This window comes from Dermacentor andersoni, chromosome 11, assembly GCF_023375885.2.
Source record: "Dermacentor andersoni chromosome 11, qqDerAnde1_hic_scaffold, whole genome shotgun sequence".
Taxonomy (NCBI): Eukaryota; Metazoa; Arthropoda; class Arachnida; order Ixodida; family Ixodidae; genus Dermacentor; species Dermacentor andersoni.
The window spans coordinates 84,592,388-84,611,693 of NC_092824.1; the positions used below are offsets into that span (position 1 = coordinate 84,592,388).

A 19,306-nucleotide genomic window follows, 5' to 3' on the forward strand; every position below is an offset into this window, starting at 1 on the left:
GTGCGTGTCTGGTCTCTCTTCGCTAGCATTTTCTTTCAGCGTGGACAAGCGTCCGAGTGTCGCCAGTCAATCGACAAGTATTTCTGTCAAAGGGGGACGTGGGTCTTCTCACAAAACGAATTGAACTGCTTGCTATATTGAACCGCTCCTCGCAGTGCTACTAAACCGGGTCAAGGATTCAAATAACTACAGCGGGTTCAGTGACGCCCGATACAGTTCCGCTACGCTGCTGCAAAGTGTACGCAGAGTGTAGCGTAATGTGCACATGAGCACGCGGATAGAGCATGTGGTATGTTGTCGGCAGAACGAACTGTGTGACCAGCTAGGCAGCAATAGCGGCCCAGCTGGCCAAGCTACTGGTCGACAAATAAACAGCGTTTGATGTGCCGTTCCGGTAGTCGAGCGGCTTGAGTGTTGATCTCGTATCCTTCAGGACGGCAGTTCGAATCCCGTTGCCTGCATCGCTGAAAAAAAAATGCAGCGATGCCGGGGCTCAAAGTGCCATCCATGAAGGTTCGAGGTGGACCGTTAAGGCTGGGTCTCGGACCCTAGAGGACCTCCTGCATCGTAGTACCGGCGTACGCATGGCCAGTGCGCGGATTGAAGGCGGTGCGGACGTCGGCACAACGACACAGGTGGCCCCCTGGGATCTACGTCGCCGTGCAGCTGGCTGGCGGAACTGGGAGTTCCGGCACCCAGCTGTGCCCTCGGCCGCCGGAATGTGGCGGATAAGGGGGAGTTTTGTGTCATGGTGCACACAATTTCCTCTCGCTATCCCCCGGGTATCCTAAGAGGGTGGATACCTGCTGCTTTTGTGGGAAGTGCGGAGGGCACCCCACGGAGAAGGGCGACCACAGGCGAAAGAGAGAACACCACGACGCCCACAGAAAACTTACCTGCAAACGACCTGAGCCACACATAAAATCGCCGTGCACAGAAACACAGAAACGACCTCCACAGAAAATCGCCGTGCACCCGGCGGACCACCCCCACCCGAATCTTTTGCCGCGCCAGCTCTATAGAGGTCGGCCCTCGAAGAAGTCGCGCGGCCCTCCATAGAGGTCCGCGCTCCATAGAGGACGACGCGGACGTCTACGGAGGGCAGCGCGATCGCTTGCAGGGCCGACCTCTATAGAGCTCGCGCGGCAAAAGTTTGGAGTAGGGGGGGGGGGGTCCGCTGGGTGCGCGGCGATTTTCTGTGGAGGGGTGGCTCCGGTCGTTTGCAGGTATGGTTTCTCTCGGTGTCGTGGTGTCGTCTGTTTCGCGTGTGGTCGCCCTTCTCCGTGTGGTGCCCTCCGCACTTCCCCCAAAAGCAGCAGGTATCCACCCTCTTAGGATACCCGGGGGATAGCGAGAGGAAATTGTGTGCACCATGACACAAAACTCCCTCTTATCCGCCACATTCCGGCGGCCGAGGGCACAGCTGGGTGCCGGAACTCCCAGTTCCGCCAGCCAGCTGCACGGCGACGTAGATCCCAGGGGGCCACCTGTGTCGTTGTGCCGACGTCCGCACCGCCTTCAATCCGCGCACTGGCCATGCGTACGCCGGTACTACGATGCAGGAGGTCCTCTAGGGTCCGAGACCCAGCCTTAACGGTCCACCTCGAACCTTCATGGATGGCACTTTGAGCCCCGGCATCGCTGCCTTTTTTTTTTCAGCGATGCAGGCAACGGGATTCGAACTGCCGTCCTGAAGGATACGAGATCAACACTCAGGCCGCTCGACCACCGGAACGGCACACCGTTTACAGTTTTTTTGTCGACCAGTAGCTTGGCCAGCTAGGCCGTTGTCGCCGCCCATGCTCTCACAGTTCGTTCTGCCGACGAGACAAGACGTGCTCCACCCCTCTCTGGCCATGCTTATGCGCACAGGAAGCCGCCAGTCACGCTGGCTGCGCGGTGACGCTACACTGTTCGTCGACGACTTTGCCGTGGCGTAGAGTAACAGCGTCTTCCCTCTAATGCACTCCAACCATTACATACGCTTGACTGGTGCGATTTTGTCCACGGCAACGTGATGTACACGGGAAGTACGGATGCGTTATTTTGTAGGTAGTGAACGCATCATTCGTATGAGAGACATTCGTGAGGAAAATAGTCAGACTGGACACGCACGGCGTTAATTCAAGGCAAGTTTATTTCGAAGCCAGTAAACGTTCTTACACGAGGCAAACCATTTTTCTGGTTGTGTGAAACAGCGTGCGCGCGCGCGCACACAAGAACACTTCAATCTCAGCTCTGCAAGAGCGGAAAGGCGGTAGCTGCTCGAGAAAGACTGTCTTCATTTTAGACGCAGAACATAAATCTTTAAGGAAGCCTTCGGAATGAACAGCTGCACGCTTGTGCTTAGCCGAAGGACAGGGCACCCGAGAAATGCACGCTGTAGAACTACAGTAGAGCACCAAACGATCACACGGTTTTAGAAGAGTTTGCAGACATCCGTACGTTAAACGTAATCGGATTTGTGGGACGTCACGCTGTGCATCCTTTGAAGACTGTCACTTTACCGCACTAGAACAGAAACGCAAGGAGTCCACAAAACAGACCGCCGTCTGGTGCCTCGTGCCGAACGTATCCACGCCAAGACTACCCACTAGCAAATACCTCGCCGTTGCTATGGAGAAGAGTCTGGTTAGGCCTACGGGCGCCGGAATCGCAGGCTGATCTCTGAAATTGCAGGAGCTATGCGCTAACGTTTCAGGAGAGTTCAGAGTAAGCGCAAACTCAGTTTCATAGGTACTGGCGACAAACGAGTCTCAGAGAGCGGTTATCAGAACATACGCTTAAGCTGGAGCATGTTCGACGCTACTAAGCGTACGCAGACGTCCGAACCTGAAACTCGCCAAATACCGTACGTTATCATAGCGCACGCAAACCGCAGAACCAGACTAACGTTCAGAACGTGTGAAGGGTCGACGATATTTCTTTACGTACGTAACGCTATTGTTCGGTTGCAAACGCTGAACTGAAACTGTCAATCGAAGCATCTCTAATTCTGAACGATTGCTTAGCTCGCGCATAATGCCAGTGGCACGGTTAACTACCGGCTACACAATCGATAGGCACCAGTTCAGGCGCGCGCGTCATAAGCCATCGCGTAATTTTTTTTTTTCAGCGTACTCAACCTCTAGCGAGTCCACAAGATTCCCTGTGAATGGTATTATAAGTAACGTGTCCGACCAGACTTCGTTGTCCGTTAACGAGACCTCTGGTTGCGGAAGTCTCCAAATACTTACTTTGCAGAGCTTGTTGTTCAAAGCACATAACACTAACGCGAATACCATTAGGGAGTAGTTAACCCTGTAATGGCGAAACACATTTCTACATAAAAGAAAATTCCTAGAATTTCATCTATTTCTCGTCTTGGAGGACACATTTGTACTGAGAGTAAGTTCAGCAAGCACTCGTTTGCAATTAGATTCGAACCTAATCACAACAGCCACATGGCTCTAACGAATCCACGAATTTCCAATTGAGTGAAGGCACCACTTGACTTCAGTAAAGAGAACAGGCTAGCCATTACCAACAGGGTAACTCCGTAAGCCTGTGTTACCGAAGCTCTATTTCAATGACCCGCCCTAACCTCTCCTGAGGCTACCGAAGATCTACCCCGCAAATACTTATTAGACTCGCGGTACGAAAGCGCGAGTTGTCTTGCACGTCATCGGCGCTGAACGCCGCCATCGTCGTATTCTTCTGGCCTTCTGGCCAGCGCTGTTTTGAGTCTTTATTTTTGTGTATGTGTGTGCGTAACCAGGCGTTTGTCGGGATTTCCAGCAATGGTGTTGATTGCCTCGTTGTCGTGACGATAGATGTGGCCACTCTGACGCCGGTTCGATACTTGACGTTCCACTGAACTTCTGCAGCCTGGGTCAGCGGCTGTTCGGCGGCAAGTTGCTCCCGATCGAGGGATTGTCGTTCCAAGTCCGTGGTGGGGAGGTCCTCGCCATCATCGCCAGTGACGATGAGCACGTTGCTCTGAACGTGAAAAAATAATAATTAGAGGGCTGCGAACACCTTCAGGAAGAAAAAAATTGATCGCGGCCTGTTTTCCTCAGTTTTCAGGATTATGCCTACTGTTAGACAGACAGTAGGTGCTATGGACAATGGGAAGAGGAAATTTACGGACCCTGGTTCCTAGCGCCGGTCACGGTGCATCGACCATGGATATAAGATAATAGAAAAATTTATTATTAACCTATTTATTTATGTATCTATTTATTAATGTACAGTACCTAACAGGCTACTCATCGACACAGTGTAAGGGACCTTTTTATTGTTAATGACAACGGATGGTTACAAGTCCCCCCCCCCCCCCCAAACAAAACGTATGATTCGAAATGTACGGTAAAAAACAGTGATATTCAAGATACAACACATCATAACTTTAAAAAAAATTTAGAAAGAACGTGGCCTAAACTGTCTACGAGGAAATAGTTATCACAACGCACATCGCCAAGCAAGAATACAAATGGCACCGTTTATAGAAACTGGACGAAGAGCCATTATCTAAACCTTCGAACGCCGCAAAGTTCTCGCGCGAGACCACGTGACGTTCGGTGACATGCACGCAGCGCAACCCACGTGCTCCATGCGGGAGAATTCTAGCCTGGAAATATGAGCCATTTTATGGGCCATCCTATTAATAGCATATAACTTGGAATATTTCAAATATGGAGTTGTCAGTGGCATACTACTGCTTTGTGAGGGTAGCCAAAGTTTGTAAAAAGCATGAGTCCTAGTGATGAATCGGCCCAGTATGTGGATTCTGATACTGAAACGAGTGCTTTTTATCTCCTCCGACTGCAAGGCACACATCAAGCTAGCTTAACGATAGGCACTCCAGAAATTCCATGCTGTTGACATGAAGGCCTAATTTTTTTGCAATTCGGCTGTATTTCCCATTTTAACCGCTGTACCATCAGCGTAAACAACAACGTGACCAGAAAATAATCGATCGGAATGCCTGTAGCGTAACCTGGCATACTACTGTGTTACATGTTGCTCTCGGTGAGCAGCAGTGTGAGGAAAATGAAAAATTGTTTCATGAAACAACTCCATTCAGAATTGTTTCCCACCATTCTGACACAAACTGTGCAAATTGACTTGGGTAAGAATGTCCCTCACCTACAGCTACAGTGGCTCAGGCCAACGTCTTTCTAATTCCAGTTTGACGAGAAAAGGTGTACACGTCACAAGATATCAACAAAAGGTTGGATACTTAATATTCGAGGGAAAACATCGTTTTTTATCCCCTTTGGCAACATTAAGTTCTCAAAGGCGGTATAATTAGGCTCGTACAGCTACATAGCCTGGTTCATTGCGTAACTTCACTTGTATGCCTAATATGGCTGCGGAGAAAAATCTAACAGTACTCTTGCTCGAATAGTATATCTGATCACAGATTTACGAATCTGAAACTACTCGAGAAATATTGGAAAAATACTGTGCTCAGAAAGTTTGACAATTTGATTAGACGACTGAATTGAATCGAAAAATACCCAAGTTGCTATTCAATATTTTCAAATATTCGCCCACCCTCAATACCGCGCGAAATCATACCAATCAGTCATACCGATCACACTGCTATTCTAAATGCCCACAGGCAACGGTTCGCACGTATCTCACCTTTGTGGATGTCACGGAGATTTCGGTTTACAACAAATACGTCAACTGCTTCCTTCAGCCCGACATACAGCTTCCTGCCTGCTCCGCAACAAGCCTGCAAACTATTTCATTTTAATCAACACAGCATTCAAACTCCCTAAATATGTAATAGGCAAATCCACTTCGCATTCCTGTCACATACTCCATCATTGCTAATCCACGCCTCACATCTATTGCCCTTGGACAGTAATGACCGTCCCAGGGCTGAGCGTGCTTCTCACTGAATTCAGTGATATTGACTGCGCTGCATTTAGGTTCAATGCTTCACTGAAATTCCCTATCCAACACCATGGTTGTCGTTTACTTTCCTTCGTTGTTGCTTACCCACACTGGAACTGAATGTACAGCTGAACTGCAGCCTATCAGTGGCCTGTGCCATTTCTCTGGCCGCTTCACCAACTACATTAATATATAAGTGAAGTGTGAATCCATAAATATTGAGTTCGCAATATTCTACATTTCCTTGTTTGTACAATTTAAGATGTTCTAAGTTTGCAACATTTCAAAAGCCGTGGCAACGGGTTTGTTAACTAGAGTAAAGGACCTTGAAGAGGAGCCCGGCTCAGTAGAATTTTTGGATGTTAGAAACAATGGGTTACAATTTAGTTTGCAGAAAAACTAACCACGGAAAATATACCTGAGTACATCCTCAAGTAGCCCTTTCTGATTGATAAATACGGCGAGAACAAATGGCCAGGTAGGGCAAGCAACAGAGATGGTCACAGGTAGAAAAACGCAGTATTGAAGCACAAGATTACAGTTTGTGCAGAATGGCCGAAGCAATGCACTCAATGATAGCGTTATTCCACAAGTGACACAACAACAAGAGTCATGTGACGATAACGCATCACAAACTCCACAGCATATTTCATTCTACCTGAACTATCTCTCTCACCACACTTGACGGTTAAAAATATGCAAGGTTCGAGTTTCGTTGAACATTCGGCGATATCCGAATACTTAGAAGTTAGGCGCCACCAACATATTCATTTGTCAATTTCGTGGACGCACATGTCACAGCTTCTGTAAATACAAATACAGCGACACTAACCAAACACACCACTTTACAAAAAAAAAAAAAAATAACTGTCGTGGAAAAAAAACGTAAGCCTATAGCCCGCTAGAATGCCTTTCCAGCCCTGTTCTCCCTTCTCTAAATAGTTGTAACGGGACGAAAATATCACTACGAAAACGGGACGCAAAAATCATTTAGCCCGTTAGGATGTCTGCCCAGCCGTCTGTGTATTTAACTAAAAAGCTGCACCTGGATACACGTGGCAACTTCTGCAAATTCAAGTATACTGACACTAATTAAAGGGAATACAAACATTTAGAAAAAATATTGCCGAGGTAAAGCATAGCTTAATAAAGGTTGTTAGAATATACGCCCAGCCGTCTTCTGACTTCTCTAAATACTTTAAATGGAAGGCCATATCACCACTGTAAATACCAATATACCAACACTAATTAAAGCGAAGAATACTGGAATTTACGCAAAATCATTGTCGAGGAAAAACATGAGCCTATAGCCCGCTAGAATGTCTGCCCAGCCCTCCTTGTATATAGCTAAACAGATGCACCTGGACAGGCCTGAAGACCTCTGAAAATTCACATACATTGACACTAATTAAAGGCAATACAAAAATTTAGGAAAAATATTGCGGAGGTAAAGCATAGCTTATTAAAGGTTGTTAGAATGTACGCGTAGCCATCTTCAGACTTCTCTAAATACTTTACTGGAAGGACATATCATTACCACTGCAAATACCGGTATACCAACACTAATTAAAGCGAAGGACACTGGAATTTACGGAAAATCATTGTCGAGGAAGAACATGTGCCTATAGCCCGCTTGAAAGTCTGCCCAGCCCTTGTTAAGGGGAAAATTATTCTTCGCCTAATTGTTCATTTATCGCGTTAGACGGCTTCTGCGTGTCCCCGGGGACTCGTATTTGCGGAGAACCAGTGCCTTAGAGACACTTTATTTTTTGTTGGAAAAATGATGTTTTCATGGGCTATAGGCTTACCATTTTTTTATTTTAAGGGGAAAATAATTCTTTGCCTGATCGTTCATTTATCGCGTTAGACGGCTTCTGCGTGTCCCCGGGGACTCGTATTTGCGGAGAACCAGCGCCTTAGAGACACTTTATTTTTTGTTGGAGAAATGATGTTTTCATGGGCTATAGGCTTACAATTTTTTTAATTTTAAGGGGAAAATTATTCTTTGCCTAATCGTTCATTTATCGCGTTAGATGGCTTCTCCGTGTGCCCGGGAACTCGTATATGCGAAGAACCAGCGCCTTAGACACACTTTATTTTTTGTTGGAAGAATGGTGTTTTCATGGGCTATAGGCTTACCATTTTTTTTTAATTTTAAGGGGAAAATTATTCTTTGCCTAATCGTTCATTTATCGCGTTAGACGGCTTCTCCGTGTGCCCGCGGAGTCGGATATGCGGAGACCCAGCGCCTTAGAGACACTTTATTTTTTGTTGGAAAAATGCTTTCATGAACTATAGGCTTACCATTTTTTAATTTTAAGGGGAAAATTATTCTTTGCCTAATTGTTCATTTATCGCTTTAGACGGCTCCTCCCTGTGCCCGGGGACTCATACAGGTGGAGAACCAGCGCCTTTGAGTCCCCGGTTTCTCCGGGTGCCCGGGGACTCATATAGGTGGAGAACCAGCGCCTTTGAGTCCCCGGTTTCTCCGGGTGCCCGGGGACTCATATAGGTGGAGAACCAGCGCCTTTGACTCCCCGGTTTCTCCGGGTGCCCGGGGACTCATATAGGTAGAGAACCAGCGCCTTTGAGTCCCCGGTTTCTCCGGATGCCCCCGTGTGCCCGGGAAGCTCAAAGTCGAAGCATTCAGCACGCCCCTTGAGAGCGCACGTCTAAAGAAACTAACACATCGATGAACGAATTTGCACAAATAAGTTATCGCTGAAAAAACATCAGGCAATAGTCCATTTGAATCACAACGCACTGCTGTTCACTCATATCTTTGGAAAGCTCAAATTGGATGCATCAAACACTACCTCAGCAAATGCGCTTACACTCACGGTAACCTAAATGATTGAAAAATCAATTTGCCAAATCCGCTGTTGTGGTAAAAAACAAACATATAGCCAATTAGAACCTCGATGCGCTCCTGTACCCTCATTTCTTTGAAAAGCTTAATTACGACGCATACTACCCCTCCTGCAAATTAACATATCCTGACACTAACTGAAACGCTTCATTAACGAATTTGGACAGATCACTTACTGCTAAAAAAACGCCAATCTCAACGCACTGCTGCGCAATAAAATCTCAGAAAGGCTCAAATTGGATGCATACAACACTGCCTCAGCAAACGCAATTACACTCACGGTGACTTAAATGATTGAAAAACCAATTTGCCCGAATGAGTTGTAAAAAACATCAGCCTATAGGCCACTAGTACATAAACTCGCTCTTGTTCCGTCATTTTTATGAAAACTTTAATATCGACGCATTCATTAAGAGCCTTCAATATGCACATATACTAAAGCTAACTTAAGTGATTGGCAAACGAATTTGGATAAATTAGTTACCGCGGAAAAAAAAACGCGAGGCTCCGCGAATCTCAACGCACTCTTCCTCACTTAAATATCTGAAAAGCTCGAATTGGATGCATACAACAGTGCCCCAGCAAACGCAATTAAACTCACGGTAACATACATGATTCAAAAACCAATTTGTCCAAATGAGTTGTTGTGGTAAAAAAAAAACATCAGCCTATGGCCGATTAGAACCTCGACGTGCTCCCGTTCTCTCACTTCTATGAACACCTGAATATCGACGCATGCAGTAAGCCCCTTGCATATGCACATATACAAAAACAAACATAAACAATTGATGAATGAATTTGGACAAATTAGTTACCGCGGAAAAAACACCAAGGCTGTACACTGTACCAATCTAAGAAATTGTTGTTCACAAACACACCTCAAAAGCTCGAATTGGATGAATAGAACACTGCCTCAGCAAATCCAATTACACTCACGCTAACTTACATTACTCAAAAACCAATTTGCCCAAATGAGTTGTGGTCAAAAACATCAGCCTATAGCCCATTCTAACTTCGACGCGCTCCTGTTCTGTCACTTTTCTTAAAGCTAAATTTCTACCCGCACCTAACGCACCCCTGCAAACGAATATATGCTGACACTGACCTAAATGATTGATAAACGAATATGCACATATTAGTTATCGCGAAAAAAAAAGAAACACCAAGCTATAGCCTGTTCCTATTTCAACGCACTGCTGTTCACTCATATCTCTGAGAAGCTCAAATTGGATGCATACAACACTGCCTCAGCATACGCATTTACGCTCAGGCTAATTTACATGAATTAAAAACCAATTTGCCCAAATGAGTTGTGGTTAAAAGCATCAGCCTATAGCCCATTAAGTCTTCGACGGGCTCCTGTTCCCCCAATTCTCTGAAAAGCAGGATTTCTAAGCATACATTACACCCCGTGCAAATGAACATACGGTGACACTAGCCTCAATGATTGACAAACGAATATGAATATATAGCTATCGCAAAAAAAAAAAATTTAGGGTATAGGCTATTCGAATCTCAACTCATTGCTGTTCACTGATATCTCTGAAAAGCTCAAATTGGATGCATACAACACTGCCTCAGCATACGCATTTACACTCACGCTAATTTACATGAATTAAAAACCAATTTGCCCAAATGAGTTGTGGTTAAAAGCATCAGCCCATTAAGTCTTCGACGGGCTCCTGTTCCCCCGATTCTGTGAAAAGCTGAATTTCTAAGCATACATTACGCCCCGTAAAAATGAACATATGGTGACACAAACCTAAATGATTGACAAACGAATATGATACTGCTATCGTAAAAAAAAAAAAAAACGCTAGGCTATAGCCCGTTCGAATCTCAACTCATTGCTGTTCACTCATATCTCGCAAAAGCTCAAATTCGATGCATACAACACTGCCTCAGCAAACGCATTTACACTCAGGCTAAGTTACATGACTGAAAAACCAATTTGCCCAAATGAGTGGTGGTTAAAAACATCAGCCTATAGCCCATTAAGTCTACGACGGGCTCCTTTTCCCCCAATTCTCTGAAAAGCTGAATTTCTAAGCATACATTACGCGCCGTGCAAATGAACATACGGTGACACTAACCTAAACGATTGACAAACGAATATGCACATATAGCTATCGCAAACAAACAAACCCTAGGCTATAGCCCGTTAGAATCTCAACTCATTGCTGTTCAGTCATATCTCTGAACAGCTCAAATTAGATACATACAACACTGCCTCAGCATACGCATTTACACTCAGGCTAAGTTACATGACTGAAAAACCAATTTGCCCAAATGAGTGGTGGTTAAAAGCATCAGCCGATAGCCCATTAAGTCTTCGACGGGCTCCTTTACCCCAATTCTCTGAAAAGCTGAATTTCTAAGCATTCATTACGCCCCGTGCAAATGAACATACGGTGACACTAACCTAAATGATTGACAAACGAATATGCACATATAGCAATCGTAAAAAAAAAAAAACGCTAGGCTATAGCCCGTTAGAATCTCAACTCACTGCTGTTCAGCCAAATCTCTGAAAAGCTCAAGTTGGATGCATACAACACTGCCTCAGCATACTCATTTACACTCAGGCTAATTTACATGAATTAAAAACCAATTTGTCCAAATGAGTTGTGGTTGCAAGTATCAGCCTATAGCCCATTAAGTCTTCGACGGGCTCCTTTCCCCCCAATTCTCAGAAAAGCAGGATTTCTAAGCATAGATTACACCCCGTGCAAATGAACATACGGTGACACTAGCCTCAATGATTGACAAACGAATATGAATATACAGCTATCGCAAAAAAAAAAAAATTTAGGGTATAGGCTACTCGAATCTCCACTCATTGCTGTTCACTGATATCTCTGAAAAACTCAAATTGGATGCATACAACACTGCCTCAGCATACGCATTTGCACTCACGCTAATTTACATGAATTAAAAACCAATTTGCCCAAATGAGTTGTGGTTAAAAGCATCAGCCCATTAAGTCTTCGATGGGCTCCTGTTCCCCCGATTCTGTGAAAAGCTGAATTTCTAAGCATACATTACGCCCCGTGAAAATGAACATATGGTGACACAAACCTAAATGATTGACAAACGAATATCATACTGCTATCGTAAAAAAAAAACGCTAGGCTATAGCCCGTTCGAATCTCAACTCATTGCTGTTCACTCATATCTCGCAAAAGCTCAAATTGGATGCATACAACACTGCCTCAGCAAACGCATTTACACTCAGGCTAAGTTACATGACTGAAAAACCAATTTGCCCAAATGAGTGGTGGTTAAAAGCATCAGCCTATAGCCCATTAAGTCTCCGACGGGCTCCTTTCCCCCCAATTGTCTGAAAAGCTGAATTTCTAGCATACATTACGCCCCGTGCAAATGAACATACGGTGACACTAACCTAAACGATTGACAAACGAATATGCACATATAGCTATCGCAAAAAAAGAAAAACGCTAGGCTATAGCCTGTTCGAATCTCAATTGATTGTTGTTCACTCATATCTCTGAAAAGCTCTAATTGGATGCATACAACACTGCCTCAGCATACGCATTTACACTGAGGCTAATTTACATGAATTAAAAACCAATTTGTCCAAATGAGTTGTGGTTAAAAGCATCAGCCTATAGCCCATTAAGTCTTCGACGGGCTCCTTTTCCCCCAATTCTCTGAAAAGCTGAATTTCTAAGCATACATTACGCGCCGTGCAAATGAACATACGGTGACACTAACCTAAACGATTGACAAACGAATATGCACATATAGCTATCGCAAAAAGAACAAACCCTAGGCTATAGCCCGTTAGAATCTCAACTCGTTGCTGTTCAGTCATATCTCTGAACAGCTCAAATTAGATACATACAACACTGCCTCAGCATACGCATTTACACTCAGGCTAAGTTACATGACTGAAAAACCAATTTGCCCAAATGAGTGGTGGTTAAAAGCATCAGCCGATAGCCCATTAAGTCTTCGACGGGCTCCTTTACCCTAATTCTCTGAAAAGCTGAATTTCTAAGCATTCATTACGCCCCGTGCAAATGAACATACGGTGACACTAACCTAAATGATTGACAAACGAATATGCACATATAGCAATCGCAAAAAAAAAAAAAACGCTAGGCTATAGCCTGTTCGAATCTCAATTGATTGTTGTTCACTCATATCTCTGAAAAGCTCTAATTGGATGCATACAACACTGCCTCAGCAAACGCATTTACACTCAGGCTAATTTACATGAATTAAAAACCAATTTCTCCAAATGAGTGGTGGTTAAAAGCATCAGCCTACAGCCCATTAAGTCTTCGACGGGCTCCTTTCCCCCCAATTCCCTGAAAAGCTGAATTTCTAAGCACACATTACGCCCCGTGCAAATGGACATACCGTGCCAATAACCTAAACGATTGGCGAACGAATATGCACATATAGCTATCGCAAAAAAAAAAACCCTAGGCTATAGCCCGTTAGAATCTCAACTCATTGCTGTTCAGTCATATCTCTCAACAGCTCAAATTGGATGCATACAACACTGCCTCAGCATACGCATTTACACTCAGGCTAAATTACATGACTGAAAAACCAATTTGCCCAAATGAGTGGTGGTTAAAAGCATCAGCCTATAGCCCATTAAGTCTTCGACGGGCTCCTTTTCCCCCAATTCTCAGAAAAGCAGGATTTCTAAGCATACATTACACCCCGTGCAAATGAACATACGGTGACACTAACCTAAATGATTGACAAACGAATATGCACATATAGCTATCGCAAAAAAAAAAAAGCCCTAGGCTATAGCCCGTTAGAATCTCAACTCATTGCTGTTCAGTCATATCTCTCAACAGCTCAAATTGGATGCATACAACACTGCCTCAGCATACGCATTTACACTCCGGCTAAGTTACATGACTGAAAAACCAATTTGCCCAAATGAGGGGTGGTTAAAAGCATCAGCCTACAGCCCATTAAGTCTTCGACGGGCTCCTTTCCCCCCAATTCCCTGAAAAGCTGAATTTCTAAGCACACATTACGCCCCGTGCAAATGGACATACCGTGCCATTAACCTAAACGATTGGCGAACGAATATGCACATATAGCTATCGCAAAAAAAAAAAAAAAACGCTAGGCTATAGCCCGTTAGAATCTCAACTCATTGCTGTTCAGTCATATCTCTGAACAGCTCAAATTAGATGCATACAACACTGCCTCAGCATACGCATTTACACTCAGGCTAAATTACATGACTGAAAAACCAATTTTTCCAAATGAGTGGTGGTTAAAAGCATCAGCCTATAGCCCATTAGGTCTTCGACGGGCTCCTTTCCCCCCAATTGTCTGAAAAGCTGAATGTTCGAATCTCAACTCATTGCTGCTCACTCATATCTCTGAAAAGCTCAAATTAGATGCATACAACACTGCCTCAGCATACGCATTTACACTCAGGCTAAGTTACACCACTGAAAAACCAATTTGCCCAAATGAGTTGTGGTTAAAAGCATCAGCCTATAGCCCATTAAGTGTTCGACGGGCTCCTGTTCCCCCGATTCTCTGAAAAGCTGAATTTCTAAGCATTCATTACGCCCCGTGCAAATGAACATACGGTGACACTAACCTAAATGATTGACAAACGAATATGCACATATAGCTATCGCAAAAAAAAAAAAAACCCTAGGCTATAGCCCGTTAGAATCTCAACTCATTGCTGTTCAGTCATATCTCTGAACAGCTCAAATTAGATGCATACAACACTGCCTCAGCATACGCATTTACACTCAGGCTAAGTTACATGACTGAAAAACCAATTTGCCCAAATGAGTGGTGGTTAAAAGCATCAGCCTATAGCCCATTAAGTCTTCGACGGGCTCCTTTCCCCCCAATTCTCTGAAAAGCTGAATTTCTAAGCATACATTACGCCCCGTGCAAATGGACATACCGTGACAATAACCTAAACGATTGGCAAACGAATATGCACATATAGCTATCGCAAAAAAAAAATAACGCTAGGCTACAACCTGTTCGAATCTCAACTCATTGCTGTTCAGTCATATCTCTGAACAGCTCAAATTAGATGCATACAACACTGCCTCAGCATACGCATTTACACTCCGGCTAAATTACATGACTGAAAAACCAATTTGCCCAAATGAGTGGTGGTTAAAAGCATCAGCCTATAGCCCATTAAGTCTTCGACGGGCTCCTTTCCCCCCACTTCTCTGAAAAGCTGAGTTTCTAAGCATACATTACCCGCCGTGCAAATGAACATACGGTGACACTAACCTAAATGATTGACAAACGAATATGCGCATATAGCCATCGCAAAAAAAAAACCCCTAGGCTATAGCCCGTTAGAATCTCAACTCATTGCTGTTCAGTCATATCTCTGAACAGCTCAAATTGGATGCATACAACACTGCCTCAGCATACGCATTTACACTCAGGCTAAGAGACATGACTGCAAAACCAATTTGCCCAAATGAGTTGTGGTTAAAAGCATCAGCCTATAGCCCATTAAGTCTTCGATGGGCTCCTTTTCCCCCAATTCTCTGAAAAGCAGGATTTCTAAGCATGCATTACACCCCGTGCAAATGAACATACGGTGACACTAACCTAAATCACTGACAAACGAATATGCACATATAGCAATCGCAAAAAAAAAAAAACGCTAGGCTATAGCCCGTTAGAATCTCAACTCACTGCTGTTCAGTCATATCTCTGAAAAGCTCAAATTGGATGCATACAACACTGCCTCAGCATACGCATTTACACTCAGGCTAATTTACATGAATTAAAAACCAATTTGTCCAAATGAGTTGTGGTTAAAAGCATCAGCCTATAGCCCATTAAGTCTTCGACGGGCTCCTGTTCCCCCGATTCTCTGAAAAGCTGAATTTCTAAGCATACATTACGCCCCGTGCAAGTGAACATACGGTGACACTAACCTAAGTGATTGACAAACGAATATGCACATATAGCTATCGCAAAAAAAAAACGCTAGGCTATAGCCTGTTCGAATCTCAACTCATTGCTCTTCACTCATATCTCTGAAAAGCTCAAATTGGATGCATACAACACTGCCTCAGCAAACGCATTTACACTCAGGCGAAGTTACATGACTGAAAAACCAATTTGCCCAAATGAGTTGTGGTTAAAAGCATCAGCCTATAGCCCATTAAGTCTTCGACGGGCTCCTGTTCCCCCAATTCTCTGGAAAGCTGAATTTCTAAACATACATTACGCCCCGTGCAAATGAACATACCGTGACACTAACCTAAGTGATTGACAAACGAGTATGCACATATAGCTATCGCAAAAAATAACGCTAGGCTATAGCCTGTTCGAATCTCAACTCATTGCTGTTCACTCATATCTCTGAAAAGCTCTAATTGGATGCATACAACACTGCTTCAGCAAAAGCATTTACACTCAGGCTAATTTACATGAATTAAAAACCAATTTGTCCAAATGAGTTGTGGTTAAAAGCATCAGCCTATAGCCCATTAAGTCTTCGACGGGCTCCTGTTCCCCCAATTCTCTCAAAAGCTGAATTTCTAAGCATACATTACGCCCCGTGCAAATGAACATACCGTGACACTAACCTAAGTGATTGACAAACGAATATGCACATATAGCCATCGCAAAAAAAAAAAAAAACGCTAGGCTATAGCCTGTTCGAATCTCAACTCATTGCTGTTCAGTCATATCTCTGAAAAGCTCAAATTGGATGCATACAACACTGCCTCAGCAAACGCATTTACACTCAGACTAAGTTACATGACTGAAAAACCAATTTGCCCAAATGAGTTGTGGTTAAAAGCATCAGCCTATAGCCCATTAAGCCTTCGACGGGCTCCTGTTCCCCCAATTCTCTGAAAAGCTGAATTTCTAAGCATACGTTACGCCCCGTGCAAATGAACATACCGTGACACTAACCTAAGTGATTGACAAACGAATATGCACATATAGCCATCGCAAAAAAAAAAAAAAACGCTAGGCTATAGCCTGTTCGAATCTCAACTCATTGCTGTTCAGTCATATCTCTGAAAAGCTCTAATCGGATGCATACAACACTGCCTCAGCAAAAGCATTTACACTCAGGCTAATTTACATGAATTAAATACCAATTTGGCCAAATGAGTTGTGCTTAAAAGCATCAGCCTATAGCCCACTAAGTCTTCGACGGGCTCCTGTTCCCCCGATTCTCTGGAAAGCTGAATTTCTAAACATACATTACGCCCCGTGCAAATGAACATACCGTGACACTAACCTAAGTGATTGACAAACGAGTATGCACATATAGCTATCGCAAAAAATAACGCTAGGCTATAGCCTGTTCGAATCTCAACTCATTGCTGTTCACTCCTATCTCTGAAAAGCTCTAATTGGATGCGTACAACACTGCCTCAGCAAACGCATTTACACTCAGGCGAAGGTACATGACTGAAAAACCAATTTGCCCAAATGAGTTGTGGTTAAAAGCATCAGCCTATAGCCCATTAAGTCTTCGACGGGCTCCTGTTCCCCCGATTCTCTGGAAAGCTGAATTTCTAAACATACATTACGCCCCGTGCAAATGAACATACCGTGACACTAACCTAAGTGATTGACAAACGAGTATGCACATATAGCTATCGCAAAAAATAACGCTAGGCTATAGCCTGTTCGAATCTCAACTCATTGCTGTTCACTCATATCTCTGAAAAGCTCTAATTGGATGCATACAACACTGCCTCAGCAAACGCATTTACACTCAGGCGAAGGTACATGACTGAAAAACCAATTTGCCCAAATGAGTTGTGGTTAAAAGCATCAGCCTATAGCCCATTAAGTCTTCGACGGGCTCCTGTTCCCACGATTCTCTGAAAAGCTGAATTTCTAAGCATACATTACGCCCCGTGCAAATGAACATACGGTGACACTAACCTAAGTGATTGACAAACGAATATGCGCATATAGCTATCGCAAAAAAAAAAAACGATAGGCTATAGCCTGTTCGAATCTCAACTCATTGCTGTTCACTCATATCTCCGAAAAGCTCTAATAGGATGCATACAACACTGCCTCAGCAAAAGCATTTACACTCAGGCTAATTTACATGAATTAAAAACCAATTTGTCCAAATGAGTTGTGGTTAAAAGCATCAGCCTATAGCCCATTAAGTCTTCGACGGGCTCCTGTTCCCCCAATTCTCTGAAAAGCTGAATTTCTAAGCATACATTACGCCCCGTGCAAATAAACATACCGTGACACTAACCTAAGTGATTGACAAACGAATATGCACATATAGCCATCGCAAAAAAAAAAAAACGCTAGGCTATAGCCTGTCCGAATCTCAACTGATTGCTGTTCACTCATATCTCTGAAAAGCTCCAATTGGATGCATACAACACTGCCTCAGCAAACGCATTTACACTCAGGCTAATTTACATGAATTAAAAACCAATTTGTCCAAATGAGTTGTGGTTAAAAGCATCAGCCTATAGCCCATTAAGTCTTCGACGGGCTCCTGTTCCCCCAATTCTCTGAAAAGCTGAATTTCTAAGCATACATTACGCCCCGTGCAAATGAACATACCGTGACACTAACCTAAGTGATTGACAAACGAATATGCACATATAGCTATCGCTAAAAAAGAAAAAAAACGCTAGGCGATAGCCTGTCCGAATCTCAACTCATTGCTGTTCACTCATATCTCTGAAAAGCTCTAATTGGATGCATACAACACTGCCTCAGCAAAAGCATTTACACTCAGGCTAATTTACATGAATTAAAAACCAATTTGTCCAAATGAGTTGTGGTTAAAAGCATCAGCCTATAGCCCATTAAGTCTTCGACGGGCTCCTGTTCCCACGATTCTCTGAAAAGCTGAATTTCCAAGCATACATTACGCCCCGTGCAAATGAACATACGGTGACACTAACCTAAGTGATTGACAAACGAATATGCGCATATAGCTATCGCAAAAAAAAAAAACGCTAGAATATAGCCTGTTCGAATCTCAACTCATTGCTGTTCACTCATATCTCTGAAAAGCTCTAATTGGATGCATACAACACTGCCTCAGCAAAAGCATTTACACTCAGGCTAATTTACATGAATTAAAAACCAATTTGTCCAAATGAGTTGTGGTTAAAAGCATCAGCCTATAGCCCATTAAGTCTTCGACGGGCTCCTGTTCCCCCAATTCTCTGAAAAGCTGAATTTCTAAGCATACATTACGCCCTGTGCAAATAAACATACCGTGACACTAACCTAAGTGATTGACAAACGAATATGCACATATAGCCATCGCAAAAAAAAAAAAAAAACGCTAGGCTATAGCCTGTTCGAATCTCAACTGATTGCTGTTCACTCATATCTCTGAAAAGCTCCAATTGGATGCATACAACACTGCCTCAGCAAACGCATTTACACTCAGGCTAATTTACATGAATTAAAAACCAATTTGTCCAAATGAGTTGTGGTTAAAAGCATCAGCCTATAGCCCATTAAGTCTTCGACGGGCTCCTGTTCCCCCAATTCTCTGAAAAGCTGAATTTCTAAGCATACATTACGCCC

General features: G+C 43.8%; 1 long non-coding RNA gene across 2 annotated transcripts in view; it reads right to left on the reverse strand.

The window, feature by feature from the left end:
• Positions 1-2,112: 2,112 nt before the first annotated feature.
• The window catches only part of LOC129381496 (uncharacterized), a 37,243-nt gene continuing 20,049 nt past the window's right edge, over positions 2,113-19,306 (reverse strand). Inside the window, exons 2-3 of one of the 2 annotated variants that reach the window (XR_008609667.2) lie at positions 5,629-5,729; positions 2,113-3,978 (exon numbers count right to left, since the gene is read on the reverse strand). This is a non-coding gene — a long non-coding RNA (uncharacterized lncRNA). Of the gene's footprint in view, positions 3,979-5,628; positions 8,652-19,306 lie in introns of those variants that run through there. The other variant, XR_011891273.1, reaches the window with a different exon arrangement.